Source organism: Eumetopias jubatus, unplaced genomic scaffold (assembly GCF_037043125.1).
Source record: "Eumetopias jubatus isolate StellerSeaLion01/CBP00866 unplaced genomic scaffold, mEumJub1_p1.0 scaffold_1, whole genome shotgun sequence".
In the NCBI taxonomy this organism is placed as follows: Eukaryota; Metazoa; Chordata; class Mammalia; order Carnivora; family Otariidae; genus Eumetopias; species Eumetopias jubatus.
This window is the reverse complement of record NW_028274807.1, coordinates 157,677,588-157,693,958: the sequence shown is the minus strand read 5'-3', so window position 1 is coordinate 157,693,958 and position 16,371 is coordinate 157,677,588.

The following is a 16,371-nucleotide window of genomic DNA, read 5'->3' as shown; positions in this document are numbered from 1 at the left end:
TGGGGAATGATCCTTTTAATGCACTGTTGGATCCTATTGGCTGGCGTTTTGGTGAGAAGTTTTGCATCCATGTTCCTCAGGGATATGGACCTGTAATTTTCCTTTTTGATGGGGTCTTTGTTCGGTTTGGGGATCAAGGTAATGGCCTCATAAGACGAGTTTGGATGCTTTCCTTCCATTTCTATTTTTTGGGACAGTTTCAGAAGAATAGGTAGTACTACTTCTTTAAATGGTTGGTAGAATTCCCCTGGGAAGCCATCTGGCCTTGGGCTCCTGTTTGTTGGGAGATTTTTGATGACTGCTTCAATTTCCTCATTAGCGGTTATAGGTCTCTTCAGGTTTTCTATTTCTTCCTGGTTCAGCTTAGGTAGTTGATACATTTCTGGGAATGCATCCATTTCTTCAAGATTATCTAATCTGCTGGCCTAGAGTGGCTCATAATACGTTCTTATAATTGTTTGTATTTCTTTGGTGTTGGTTGTCATCTCTCCTCTTTCATTCATGATTATTTTTTTAATTTTTTTATAGTTATGTTAATCACCATATATTACATCATTAGTTTTTGGTGCAGTGTTCCATGATTCATTGTTTGTTCATAACACCCAGTGCTCCATGCAGAACGTGCCCTCCTCCATACCCATCACCAGGCTCACCCATCCCCCTCCCCCCCTCCCCTCTAGAACCCTCAGTTTGTCTTTCAGAGTCCTTCATCTCTCATGGTTCGTCTCCCCCTCTGACATACTCCCCTTTTCTTCCTCTCCTGTTATCTTCTTCTTTTTCTTTTTTCTTAAAATATGGTGCGTTATTTGTTTCAGAAGTACAGAACTGTGATTCAACAGTCTTGCACAATTCACAGCGCTCACCGTAGCACATACCCTCCCCAATGTCTAGCACCCAGCCACCCCATCCCTCCCACCCCCAACCACTGCAGTAACACTCCGTTTCTCTCCTGAGATTAAGAATTCCTCATATCAGTGAGGTCATGTGATACATGTCTTTCTCTGATTGACTTATTTCACTCAGCATAACACCCTCCAGTTCCATCCACGTCGTTGCAAATGGCAAGATCTCATTCCTTTTGATGGCTGCATAATATTCCATTGTGTATCTATACCACCTCTTCTTTATCCATTCATCTGTCGATGGGCATCTTGGCTCTTTCCACAGTTTGGCTATGGTGGACATTGCTGCTATAAACATTGGGGTACACGTACCCCTTCGGGTCCCTACATTTGTATCTTTGTGGTAAATACCCAGTAGTGCAATTGCTGGATCGAACGGTAGCTCTAATTTCAACTGTTTGAGGAACCTCCATACTGTTTTCCAGAGGGGTTGCACCAGCTTGCATTCCCACCAACAGTGTAGGAGGGTTCCCCTTTCTCCACATCCCCGCCAACATCTGCCGTTCCCTGACTTGTTCATTTTAGCCAATCGGACTGGTGTGAGGTGGTATCTCATTGAGGTTTTGATTTGGATTTCCCTGATGCCGAGCGATGTTGAGCACTTTTTCATGTGCCTGTTGGCCATGTGGATGTCTTCTTTGGAGAAATGTCTGTTCATGTCTTCTGCCCATTCCTTGACTGGATTATTTGTTCTTTGGGTGTTGAGTTTGATAAGTTCTTTATAGATTTTGGATACTAGCCCTTATTCTGATATGTCATTTGCAAATATTTTCTCCCATTCTGTCGGTTGTCTTTGGGTTTTGTGGACCGTTTCTTTTGCTGTGCAAAAGCTTTTTATCTGCATGAAATCCCAGTAGTTCATTTTTGCCCTGGCTTCCCGTGCCTTTGGCGATGTTTCTAGGGAGAAGTTGCTGCGGCTAAGGTCGAAAAGGTTGCTACCTGTGTTCTCCTTTAGGATTTGGATGGTCTCCTGTCTCACGTTTAGGTCTTTCAACCATTTGGAGTCGATTTTTGTGTGTGGTGTAAGGAAATGGTCCAGTTTCATTCTTCTGCATATGGCTGTCCAATTTTCCCAACACCATTTGTTGAAGAGACTGTCTCTTTTCCACTGGACATTCTTTCCTGCTTTGTCAAAGATGAGTTGACCATAGAGTTGAGGGTCCATTTCTGGGCTCTCGATTCTGTTCCATTGATCAATGTGTCTGTTTTTGTGCCAGGACCATACTGTCTTGATGATGACAGCTTTGTAATAGAGCTGGAAGTGCGGAATTGCGATGCCGCCAGCTTTGCTTTTCTTTTTCAGTATTCCTCTGGCTATTCTGGGTCTCTTCTGGTTCCATACAAATTTTAGGATTATTTGTTCCATGTCTGTGAAAAAAGTGGATGGTATTTTGATGGGGATTGCATTGAATGTGTAGATTGCTCTAGGTAGCATTGACATCTTCACAATGTTGATTCTCCCAATCCATGAGCATGGAACGTTTTTCCATTTCTTTGTGTCTTCTTCAATTGCTTTCATGGGTATTTTATAGTTTTCTGAGTACAGATCCTTTGCCCCTTTGGTTAGATTTATTCCTAGGTATCTAATGGTTTTGGGTGCAATTGTAAATGGGATCGACTCCTTGATTTGTCTCTCTTCTGTCTTGTTGTTGGTGTATAGGAATGCCACGGATTTCTGTGCATTGATTTTATATCCTGCCACTTGACTGAATTCCTGTACGAGTTCTAGCAGTTTTGGGGTGGAGTCTTTTGGGTTTTCCACGTACAGTATCATATCCTCTGCAAAGAGTGAGAGTTTGACTTCCTCTTTGCCGATTTGGATGCCTTTCGTTTCTTTTGGTTGTCTAATTGCTGTGGCTAGGACTTCTAATACTATGTTGAATAGCAGTGGTGAGAGTGGACATCCCTGCCGCGTTCCTGACCTTAGGGGAAAAGCTCTCAGCCTTTCCCCCTTGAGAATGATATTGGCTGTAGGTTATTCATAGATGGCTTTTATGATATTGAGGTATGTACCCTCTCTCCCTATACTCTGAAGAGTTTTGTTCAAGAAAGGATGCTGTACTTTGTCAAATGCTTTTTCTGCGTCTGTTTACCGGATCATATGGTTCTTTTTCTTTTTTTTTTTTTATTAATGTATTGTATCACATTGATTGATTTGCAGATGTTGAACCAACCTTGCAGCCTAGGAGTAAATCCCACTTGGTCGTGGGGAATGATCCTTTTAATGCACTGTTGGATCCTATTGGCTGGCGTTTTGGTGAGAAGTTCTGCATCCATGTTCCTCAGGGATATGGACCTGTAATTTTCCTTTTTGATGGGGTCTTTGTTCGGTTTGGGGATCAAGGTAATGGCCTCATAAGACGAGTTTGGATGCTTTCCTTCCATTTCTATTTTTTGGGACAGTTTCAGAAGAATAGGTAGTACTACTTCTTTAAATGGTTGGTAGAATTCCCCTGGGAAGCCATCTGGCCTTGGGCTCCTGTTTGTTGGGAGATTTTTGATGACTGCTTCAATTTCCTCATTAGCGGTTATAGGTCTCTTCAGGTTTTCTATTTCTTCCTGGTTCAGCTTAGGTAGTTGATACATTTCTGGGAATGCATCCATTTCTTCAAGATTATCTAATCTGCTGGCCTAGAGTGGCTCATAATACGTTCTTATAATTGTTTGTATTTCTTTGGTGTTGGTTGTCATCTCTCCTCTTTCATTCATGATTATTTTTTTAATTTTTTTATAGTTATGTTAATCACCATATATTACATCATTAGTTTTTGGTGCAGTGTTCCATGATTCATTGTTTGTTCATAACACCCAGTGCTCCATGCAGAACGTGCCCTCCTCCATACCCATCACCAGGCTCACCCATCCCCCTCCCCCCCTCCCCTCTAGAACCCTCAGTTTGTCTTTCAGAGTCCTTCATCTCTCATGGTTCGTCTCCCCCTCTGACATACTCCCCTTTTCTTCCTCTCCTGTTATCTTCTTCCTTTTCTTTTTTCTTAAAATATGGTGCGTTATTTGTTTCAGAAGTACAGAACTGTGATTCAACAGTCTTGCACAATTCACAGCGCTCACCGTAGCACATACCCTCCCCAATGTCTAGCACCCAGCCACCCCATCCCTCCCACCCCCAACCACTGCAGTAACACTCCGTTTCTCTCCTGAGATTAAGAATTCCTCATATCAGTGAGGTCATGTGATACATGTCTTTCTCTGATTGACTTATTTCACTCAGCATAACACCCTCCAGTTCCATCCACGTCGTTGCAAATGGCAAGATCTCATTCCTTTTGATGGCTGCATAATATTCCATTGTGTATCTATACCACCTCTTCTTTATCCATTCATCTGTCGATGGGCATCTTGGCTCTTTCCACAGTTTGGCTATGGTGGACATTGCTGCTATAAACATTGGGGTACACGTACCCCTTCGGGTCCCTACATTTGTATCTTTGTGGTAAATACCCAGTAGTGCAATTGCTGGATCGAACGGTAGCTCTAATTTCAACTGTTTGAGGAACCTCCATACTGTTTTCCAGAGGGGTTGCACCAGCTTGCATTCCCACCAACAGTGTAGGAGGGTTCCCCTTTCTCCACATCCCCGCCAACATCTGCCGTTCCCTGACTTGTTCATTTTAGCCAATCGGACTGGTGTGAGGTGGTATCTCATTGAGGTTTTGATTTGGATTTCCCTGATGCCGAGCGATGTTGAGCACTTTTTCATGTGCCTGTTGGCCATGTGGATGTCTTCTTTGGAGAAATGTCTGTTCATGTCTTCTGCCCATTCCTTGACTGGATTATTTGTTCTTTGGGTGTTGAGTTTGATAAGTTCTTTATAGATTTTGGATACTAGCCCTTATTCTGATATGTCATTTGCAAATATTTTCTCCCATTCTGTCGGTTGTCTTTGGGTTTTGTGGACCGTTTCTTTTGCTGTGCAAAAGCTTTTTATCTGCATGAAATCCCAGTAGTTCATTTTTGCCCTGGCTTCCCGTGCCTTTGGCGATGTTTCTAGGGAGAAGTTGCTGCGGCTAAGGTCGAAAAGGTTGCTACCTGTGTTCTCCTTTAGGATTTGGATGGTCTCCTGTCTCACGTTTAGGTCTTTCAACCATTTGGAGTCGATTTTTGTGTGTGGTGTAAGGAAATGGTCCGGTTTCATTCTTCTGCATGTGGCTGTCCAATTTTCCCAACACCATTTGTTGAAGAGACTGTCTCGTTTCCACTGGACGTTCTTTCCTGCTTTGTCAAAGATGAGTTGACCATAGAGTTGAGGGTCCATTTCTGGGCTCTCGATTCTGTTCCATTGATCAATGTGTCTGTTTTTGTGCCAGGACCATACTGTCTTGATGATGACAGCTTTGTAATAGAGCTGGAAGTGCGGAATTGCGATGCCGCCAGCTTTGCTTTTCTTTTTCAGTATTCCTCTGGCTATTCTGGGTCTCTTCTGGTTCCATACAAATTTTAGGATTATTTGTTCCATGTCTGTGAAAAAAGTGGATGGTATTTTGATGGGGATTGCATTGAATGTGTAGATTGCTCTAGGTAGCATTGACATCTTCACAATGTTGATTCTCCCAATCCATGAGCATGGAACGTTTTTCCATTTCTTTGTGTCTTCTTCAATTGCTTTCATGGGTATTTTATAGTTTTCTGAGTACAGATCCTTTGCCCCTTTGGTTAGATTTATTCCTAGGTATCTAATGGTTTTGGGTGCAATTGTAAATGGGATCGACTCCTTGATTTGTCTCTCTTCTGTCTTGTTGTTGGTGTATAGGAATGCCACGGATTTCTGTGCATTGATTTTATATCCTGCCACTTGACTGAATTCCTGTACGAGTTCTAGCAGTTTTGGGGTGGAGTCTTTTGGGTTTTCCACGTACAGTATCATATCCTCTGCAAAGAGTGAGAGTTTGACTTCCTCTTTGCCGATTTGGATGCCTTTCGTTTCTTTTGGTTGTCTAATTGCTGTGGCTAGGACTTCTAATACTATGTTGAATAGCAGTGGTGAGAGTGGACATCCCTGCCGCGTTCCTGACCTTAGGGGAAAAGCTCTCAGCCTTTCCCCCTTGAGAATGATATTGGCTGTAGGTTATTCATAGATGGCTTTTATGATATTGAGGTATGTACCCTCTCTCCCTATACTCTGAAGAGTTTTGTTCAAGAAAGGATGCTGTACTTTGTCAAATGCTTTTTCTGCGTCTGTTTACCGGATCATATGGTTCTTTTTCTTTTTTTTTTTTTATTAATGTATTGTATCACATTGATTGATTTGCAGATGTTGAACCAACCTTGCAGCCTAGGAGTAAATCCCACTTGGTCGTGGGGAATGATCCTTTTAATGCACTGTTGGATCCTATTGGCTGGCGTTTTGGTGAGAAGTTTTGCATCCATGTTCCTCAGGGATATGGACCTGTAATTTTCCTTTTTGATGGGGTCTTTGTTCGGTTTGGGGATCAAGGTAATGGCCTCATAAGACGAGTTTGGATGCTTTCCTTCCATTTCTATTTTTTGGGACAGTTTCAGAAGAATAGGTAGTACTACTTCTTTAAATGGTTGGTAGAATTCCCCTGGGAAGCCATCTGGCCTTGGGCTCCTGTTTGTTGGGAGATTTTTGATGACTGCTTCAATTTCCTCATTAGCGGTTATAGGTCTCTTCAGGTTTTCTATTTCTTCCTGGTTCAGCTTAGGTAGTTGATACATTTCTGGGAATGCATCCATTTCTTCAAGATTATCTAATCTGCTGGCCTAGAGTGGCTCATAATACGTTCTTATAATTGTTTGTATTTCTTTGGTGTTGGTTGTCATCTCTCCTCTTTCATTCATGATTATTTTTTTAATTTTTTTATAGTTATGTTAATCACCATATATTACATCATTAGTTTTTGGTGCAGTGTTCCATGATTCATTGTTTGTTCATAACACCCAGTGCTCCATGCAGAACGTGCCCTCCTCCATACCCATCACCAGGCTCACCCATCCCCCTCCCCCCCTCCCCTCTAGAACCCTCAGTTTGTCTTTCAGAGTCCTTCATCTCTCATGGTTCGTCTCCCCCTCTGACATACTCCCCTTTTCTTCCTCTCCTGTTATCTTCTTCTTTTTCTTTTTTCTTAAAATATGGTGCGTTATTTGTTTCAGAAGTACAGAACTGTGATTCAACAGTCTTGCACAATTCACAGCGCTCACCGGAGCACATACCCTCCCCAATGTCTAGCACCCAGCCACCCCATCCCTCCCACCCCCAACCACTGCAGTAACACTCCGTTTCTCTCCTGAGATTAAGAATTCCTCATATCAGTGAGGTCATGTGATACATGTCTTTCTCTGATTGACTTATTTCACTCAGCATAACACCCTCCAGTTCCATCCACGTCGTTGCAAATGGCAAGATCTCATTCCTTTTGATGGCTGCATAATATTCCATTGTGTATCTCTACCACCTCTTCTTTATCCATTCATCTGTCGATGGGCATCTTGGCTCTTTCCACAGTTTGGCTATGGTGGACATTGCTGCTATAAACATTGGGGTACACGTACCCCTTCGGGTCCCTACATTTGTATCCTTGTGGTAAATACCCAGTAGTGCAATTGCTGGATCGAACGGTAGCTCTAATTTCAACTGTTTGAGGAACCTCCATACTGTTTTCCAGAGGGGTTGCACCAGCTTGCATTCCCACCAACAGTGTAGGAGGGTTCCCCTTTCTCCACATCCCCGCCAACATCTGCCGTTCCCTGACTTGTTCATTTTAGCCAATCGGACTGGTGTGAGGTGGTATCTCATTGAGGTTTTGATTTGGATTTCCCTGATGCCGAGCGATGTTGAGCACTTTTTCATGTGCCTGTTGGCCATGTGGATGTCTTCTTTGGAGAAATGTCTGTTCATGTCTTCTGCCCATTCCTTGACTGGATTATTTGTTCTTTGGGTGTTGAGTTTGATAAGTTCTTTATAGATTTTGGATACTAGCCCTTATTCTGATATGTCATTTGCAAATATTTTCTCCCATTCTGTCGGTTGTCTTTGGGTTTTGTGGACCGTTTCTTTTGCTGTGCAAAAGCTTTTTATCTGCATGAAATCCCAGTAGTTCATTTTTGCCCTGGCTTCCCGTGCCTTTGGCGATGTTTCTAGGAAGAAGTTGCTGCGGCTAAGGTCGAAAAGGTTGCTACCTGTGTTCTCCTTTAGGATTTGGATGGTCTCCTGTCTCACGTTTAGGTCTTTCAACCATTTGGAGTCGATTTTTGTGTGTGGTGTAAGGAAATGGTCCAGTTTCATTCTTCTGCATGTGGCTGTCCAATTTTCCCAACACCATTTGTTGAAGAGACTGTCTCTTTTCCACTGGACATTCTTTCCTGCTTTGTCAAAGATGAGTTGACCATAGAGTTGAGGGTCCATTTCTGGGCTCTCGATTCTGTTCCATTGATCAATGTGTCTGTTTTTGTGCCAGGACCATACTGTCTTGATGATGACAGCTTTGTAATAGAGCTGGAAGTCCGGAATTGCGATGCCGCCAGCTTTGCTTTTCTTTTTCAGTATTCCTCTGGCTATTCTGGGTCTCTTCTGGTTCCATACAAATTTTAGGATTATTTGTTCCATGTCGGTGAAAAAAGTGGATGGTATTTTGATGGGGATTGCATTGAATGTGTAGTTTGCTCTAGGTAGCATTGACATCTTCACAATGCTGATTCTCCCAATCCATGAGCATGGAACGTTTTTCCATTTCTTTGTGTCTTCTTCAATTGCTTTCATGGGTATTTTATAGTTTTCTGAGTACAGATCCTTTGCCTCTATGGTTAGATTTATTCCTAGGTATCTAATGGTTTTGGGTGCAATTGTAAATGGGATCGACTCCTTGATTTGTCTCTCTTCTGTCTTGTTGTTGGTGTATAGGAATGCCACGGATTTCTGTGCATTGATTTTATATCCTGCCACTTGACTGAATTCCTGTATGAGTTTTGGCAGTTTTGGGGTGGAGTCTTTTGGGTTTTCCACGTACAGTATCATATCCTCTGCAAAGAGTGAGAGTTTGACTTCCTCTTTGCCGATTTGGATGCCTTTCGTTTCTTTTGGTTGTCTAATTGCTGTGGCTAGGACTTCTAATACTATGTTGAATAGCAGTGGTGAGAGTGGACATCCCTGCCGCGTTCCTGACCTTAGGGGAAAAGCTCTCAGCCTTTCCCCCTTGAGAATGATATTGGCTGTAGGTTATTCATAGATGGCTTTTATGATATTGAGGTATGTACCCTCTCTCCCTATACTCTGAAGAGTTTTGTTCAAGAAAGGATGCTGTACTTTGTCAAATGCTTTTTCTGCATCTATTTACAGGATCATATGGTTCTTTTTCTTTTTTTTTTTTATTAATGTATTGTATCACATTGATTGATTTGCAGATGTTGAACCAACCTTGCAGCCTAGGAGTAAATCCCACTTGGTCGTGGGGAATGATCCTTTTAATGCACTGTTGGATCCTATTGGCTGGCGTTTTGGTGAGAAGTTTTGCATCCATGTTCCTCAGGGATATGGACCTGTAATTTTCCTTTTTGATGGGGTCTTTGTTCGGTTTGGGGATCAAGGTAATGGCCTCATAAGACGAGTTTGGATGCTTTCCTTCCATTTCTATTTTTTGGGACAGTTTCAGAAGAATAGGTAGTACTACTTCTTTAAATGGTTGGTAGAATTCCCCTGGGAAGCCATCTGGCCTTGGGCTCCTGTTTGTTGGGAGATTTTTGATGACTGCTTCAATTTCCTCATTAGCGGTTATAGGTCTCTTCAGGTTTTCTATTTCTTCCTGGTTCAGCTTAGGTAGTTGATACATTTCTGGGAATGCATCCATTTCTTCAAGATTATCTAATCTGCTGGCCTAGAGTGGCTCATAATACGTTCTTATAATTGTTTGTATTTCTTTGGTGTTGGTTGTCATCTCTCCTCTTTCATTCATGATTATTTTTTTAATTTTTTTATAGTTATGTTAATCACCATATATTACATCATTAGTTTTTGGTGCAGTGTTCCATGATTCATTGTTTGTTCATAACACCCAGTGCTCCATGCAGAACGTGCCCTCCTCCATACCCATCACCAGGCTCACCCATCCCCCTCCCCCCCTCCCCTCTAGAACCCTCAGTTTGTCTTTCAGAGTCCTTCATCTCTCATGGTTCGTCTCCCCCTCTGACATACTCCCCTTTTCTTCCTCTCCTGTTATCTTCTTCTTTTTCTTTTTTCTTAAAATATGGTGCGTTATTTGTTTCAGAAGTACAGAACTGTGATTCAACAGTCTTGCACAATTCACAGCGCTCACCGGAGCACATACCCTCCCCAATGTCTAGCACCCAGCCACCCCATCCCTCCCACCCCCAACCACTGCAGTAACACTCCGTTTCTCTCCTGAGATTAAGAATTCCTCATATCAGTGAGGTCATGTGATACATGTCTTTCTCTGATTGACTTATTTCACTCAGCATAACACCCTCCAGTTCCATCCACGTCGTTGCAAATGGCAAGATCTCATTCCTTTTGATGGCTGCATAATATTCCATTGTGTATCTCTACCACCTCTTCTTTATCCATTCATCTGTCGATGGGCATCTTGGCTCTTTCCACAGTTTGGCTATGGTGGACATTGCTGCTATAAACATTGGGGTACACGTACCCCTTCGGGTCCCTACATTTGTATCCTTGTGGTAAATACCCAGTAGTGCAATTGCTGGATCGAACGGTAGCTCTAATTTCAACTGTTTGAGGAACCTCCATACTGTTTTCCAGAGGGGTTGCACCAGCTTGCATTCCCACCAACAGTGTAGGAGGGTTCCCCTTTCTCCACATCCCCGCCAACATCTGCCGTTCCCTGACTTGTTCATTTTAGCCAATCGGACTGGTGTGAGGTGGTATCTCATTGAGGTTTTGATTTGGATTTCCCTGATGCCGAGCGATGTTGAGCACTTTTTCATGTGCCTGTTGGCCATGTGGATGTCTTCTTTGGAGAAATGTCTGTTCATGTCTTCTGCCCATTCCTTGACTGGATTATTTGTTCTTTGGGTGTTGAGTTTGATAAGTTCTTTATAGATTTTGGATACTAGCCCTTATTCTGATATGTCATTTGCAAATATTTTCTCCCATTCTGTCGGTTGTCTTTGGGTTTTGTGGACCGTTTCTTTTGCTGTGCAAAAGCTTTTTATCTGCATGAAATCCCAGTAGTTCATTTTTGCCCTGGCTTCCCGTGCCTTTGGCGATGTTTCTAGGAAGAAGTTGCTGCGGCTAAGGTCGAAAAGGTTGCTACCTGTGTTCTCCTTTAGGATTTGGATGGTCTCCTGTCTCACGTTTAGGTCTTTCAACCATTTGGAGTCGATTTTTGTGTGTGGTGTAAGGAAATGGTCCAGTTTCATTCTTCTGCATGTGGCTGTCCAATTTTCCCAACACCATTTGTTGAAGAGACTGTCTCTTTTCCACTGGACATTCTTTCCTGCTTTGTCAAAGATGAGTTGACCATAGAGTTGAGGGTCCATTTCTGGGCTCTCGATTCTGTTCCATTGATCAATGTGTCTGTTTTTGTGCCAGGACCATACTGTCTTGATGATGACAGCTTTGTAATAGAGCTGGAAGTCCGGAATTGCGATGCCGCCAGCTTTGCTTTTCTTTTTCAGTATTCCTCTGGCTATTCTGGGTCTCTTCTGGTTCCATACAAATTTTAGGATTATTTGTTCCATGTCGGTGAAAAAAGTGGATGGTATTTTGATGGGGATTGCATTGAATGTGTAGTTTGCTCTAGGTAGCATTGACATCTTCACAATGCTGATTCTCCCAATCCATGAGCATGGAACGTTTTTCCATTTCTTTGTGTCTTCTTCAATTGCTTTCATGGGTATTTTATAGTTTTCTGAGTACAGATCCTTTGCCTCTATGGTTAGATTTATTCCTAGGTATCTAATGGTTTTGGGTGCAATTGTAAATGGGATCGACTCCTTGATTTGTCTCTCTTCTGTCTTGTTGTTGGTGTATAGGAATGCCACGGATTTCTGTGCATTGATTTTATATCCTGCCACTTGACTGAATTCCTGTATGAGTTTTGGCAGTTTTGGGGTGGAGTCTTTTGGGTTTTCCACGTACAGTATCATATCCTCTGCAAAGAGTGAGAGTTTGACTTCCTCTTTGCCGATTTGGATGCCTTTCGTTTCTTTTGGTTGTCTAATTGCTGTGGCTAGGACTTCTAATACTATGTTGAATAGCAGTGGTGAGAGTGGACATCCCTGCCGCGTTCCTGACCTTAGGGGAAAAGCTCTCAGCCTTTCCCCCTTGAGAATGATATTGGCTGTAGGTTATTCATAGATGGCTTTTATGATATTGAGGTATGTACCCTCTCTCCCTATACTCTGAAGAGTTTTGTTCAAGAAAGGATGCTGTAGTTTGTCAAATGCTTTTTCTGCATCTATTTACAGGATCATATGGTTCTTTTTCTTTTTTTTTTTTATTAATGTATTGTATCACATTGATTGATTTGCAGATGTTGAACCAACCTTGCAGCCTAGGAGTAAATCCCACTTGGTCGTGGGGAATGATCCTTTTAATGCACTGTTGGATCCTATTGGCTGGCGTTTTGGTGAGAAGTTTTGCATCCATGTTCCTCAGGGATATGGACCTGTAATTTTCCTTTTTGATGGGGTCTTTGTTCGGTTTGGGGATCAAGGTAATGGCCTCATAAGACGAGTTTGGATGCTTTCCTTCCATTTCTATTTTTTGGGACAGTTTCAGAAGAATAGGTAGTACTACTTCTTTAAATGGTTGGTAGAATTCCCCTGGGAAGCCATCTGGCCTTGGGCTCCTGTTTGTTGGGAGATTTTTGATGACTGCTTCAATTTCCTCATTAGCGGTTATAGGTCTCTTCAGGTTTTCTATTTCTTCCTGGTTCAGCTTAGGTAGTTGATACATTTCTGGGAATGCATCCATTTCTTCAAGATTATCTAATCTGCTGGCCTAGAGTGGCTCATAATACGTTCTTATAATTGTTTGTATTTCTTTGGTGTTGGTTGTCATCTCTCCTCTTTCATTCATGATTATTTTTTTAATTTTTTTATAGTTATGTTAATCACCATATATTACATCATTAGTTTTTGGTGCAGTGTTCCATGATTCATTGTTTGTTCATAACACCCAGTGCTCCATGCAGAACGTGCCCTCCTCCATACCCATCACCAGGCTCACCCATCCCCCTCCCCCCCTCCCCTCTAGAACCCTCAGTTTGTCTTTCAGAGTCCTTCATCTCTCATGGTTCGTCTCCCCCTCTGACATACTCCCCTTTTCTTCCTCTCCTGTTATCTTCTTCTTTTTCTTTTTTCTTAAAATATGGTGCGTTATTTGTTTCAGAAGTACAGAACTGTGATTCAACAGTCTTGCACAATTCACAGCGCTCACCGGAGCACATACCCTCCCCAATGTCTAGCACCCAGCCACCCCATCCCTCCCACCCCCAACCACTGCAGTAACACTCCGTTTCTCTCCTGAGATTAAGAATTCCTCATATCAGTGAGGTCATGTGATACATGTCTTTCTCTGATTGACTTATTTCACTCAGCATAACACCCTCCAGTTCCATCCACGTCGTTGCAAATGGCAAGATCTCATTCCTTTTGATGGCTGCATAATATTCCATTGTGTATCTCTACCACCTCTTCTTTATCCATTCATCTGTCGATGGGCATCTTGGCTCTTTCCACAGTTTGGCTATGGTGGACATTGCTGCTATAAACATTGGGGTACACGTACCCCTTCGGGTCCCTACATTTGTATCCTTGTGGTAAATACCCAGTAGTGCAATTGCTGGATCGAACGGTAGCTCTAATTTCAACTGTTTGAGGAACCTCCATACTGTTTTCCAGAGGGGTTGCACCAGCTTGCATTCCCACCAACAGTGTAGGAGGGTTCCCCTTTCTCCACATCCCCGCCAACATCTGCCGTTCCCTGACTTGTTCATTTTAGCCAATCGGACTGGTGTGAGGTGGTATCTCATTGAGGTTTTGATTTGGATTTCCCTGATGCCGAGCGATGTTGAGCACTTTTTCATGTGCCTGTTGGCCATGTGGATGTCTTCTTTGGAGAAATGTCTGTTCATGTCTTCTGCCCATTCCTTGACTGGATTATTTGTTCTTTGGGTGTTGAGTTTGATAAGTTCTTTATAGATTTTGGATACTAGCCCTTATTCTGATATGTCATTTGCAAATATTTTCTCCCATTCTGTCGGTTGTCTTTGGGTTTTGTGGACCGTTTCTTTTGCTGTGCAAAAGCTTTTTATCTGCATGAAATCCCAGTAGTTCATTTTTGCCCTGGCTTCCCGTGCCTTTGGCGATGTTTCTAGGAAGAAGTTGCTGCGGCTAAGGTCGAAAAGGTTGCTACCTGTGTTCTCCTTTAGGATTTGGATGGTCTCCTGTCTCACGTTTAGGTCTTTCAACCATTTGGAGTCGATTTTTGTGTGTGGTGTAAGGAAATGGTCCAGTTTCATTCTTCTGCATGTGGCTGTCCAATTTTCCCAACACCATTTGTTGAAGAGACTGTCTCTTTTCCACTGGACATTCTTTCCTGCTTTGTCAAAGATGAGTTGACCATAGAGTTGAGGGTCCATTTCTGGGCTATCGATTCTGTTCCATTGATCAATGTGTCTGTTTTTGTGCCAGGACCATACTGTCTTGATGATGACAGCTTTGTAATAGAGCTGGAAGTCCGGAATTGCGATGCCGCCAGCTTTGCTTTTCTTTTTCAGTATTCCTCTGGCTATTCTGGGTCTCTTCTGGTTCCATACAAATTTTAGGATTATTTGTTCCATGTCGGTGAAAAAAGTGGATGGTATTTTGATGGGGATTGCATTGAATGTGTAGTTTGCTCTAGGTAGCATTGACATCTTCACAATGCTGATTCTCCCAATCCATGAGCATGGAACGTTTTTCCATTTCTTTGTGTCTTCTTCAATTGCTTTCATGGGTATTTTATAGTTTTCTGAGTACAGATCCTTTGCCTCTATGGTTAGATTTATTCCTAGGTATCTAATGGTTTGGGTGCAATTGTAAATGGGATCGACTCCTTGATTTGTCTCTCTTCTGTCTTGTTGTTGGTGTATAGGAATGCCACGGATTTCTGTGCATTGATTTTATATCCTGCCACTTGACTGAATTCCTGTATGAGTTTTGGCAGTTTTGGGGTGGAGTCTTTTGGGTTTTCCACGTACAGTATCATATCCTCTGCAAAGAGTGAGAGTTTGACTTCCTCTTTGCCGATTTGGATGCCTTTCGTTTCTTTTGGTTGTCTAATTGCTGTGGCTAGGACTTCTAATACTATGTTGAATAGCAGTGGTGAGAGTGGACATCCCTGCCGCGTTCCTGACCTTAGGGGAAAAGCTCTCAGCCTTTCCCCCTTGAGAATGATATTGGCTGTAGGTTATTCATAGATGGCTTTTATGATATTGAGGTATGTACCCTCTCTCCCTATACTCTGAAGAGTTTTGTTCAAGAAAGGATGCTGTACTTTGTCAAATGCTTTTTCTGCATCTATTTACAGGATCATATGGTTCTTTTTCTTTTTTTTTTTTATTAATGTATTGTATCACATTGATTGATTTGCAGATGTTGAACCAACCTTGCAGCCTAGGAGTAAATCCCACTTGGTCGTGGTGAATGATCCTTTTAATGCACTGTTGGATCCTATTGGCTGGCGTTTTGGTGAGAAGTTTTGCATCCATGTTCCTCAGGGATATGGACCGGTAATTTTCCTTTTTGATGGGGTCTTTGTTCGGTTTGGGGATCAAGGTAATGGCCTCATAAGACGAGTTTGGATGCTTTCCTTCCATTTCTATTTTTTGGGACAGTTTCAGAAGAATAGGTAGTACTACTTCTTTAAATGGTTGGTAGAATTCCCCTGGGAAGCCATCTGGCCTTGGGCTCCTGTTTGTTGGGAGATTTTTGATGACTGCTTCAATTTCCTCATTAGCGGTTATAGGTCTCTTCAGGTTTTCTATTTCTTCCTGGTTCAGCTTAGGTAGTTGATACATTTCTGGGAATGCATCCATTTCTTCAAGATTATCTAATCTGCTGGCATAGAGTGGCTCATAATACGTTCTTATAATTGTTTGTATTTCTTTGGTGTTGGTTGTCATCTCTCCTCTTTCATTCATGATTATTTTTTTAATTTTTTTATAGTTATGTTAATCACCATATATTACATCATTAGTTTTTGGTGCAGTGTTCCATGATTCATTGTTTGTTCATAACACCCAGTGCTCCATGCAGAACGTGCCCTCCTCCATACCCATCACCAGGCTCACCCATCCCCCTCCCCCCCTCCGCTCTAGAACCCTCAGTTTGTCTTTCAGAGTCCTTCATCTCTCATGGTTCGTCTCCCCCTCTGACATACTCCCCTTTTCTTCCTCTCCTGTTATCTTCTTCTTTTTCTTTTTTCTTAAAATATGGTGCGTTATTTGTTTCAGAAGTACAGAACTGTGATTCA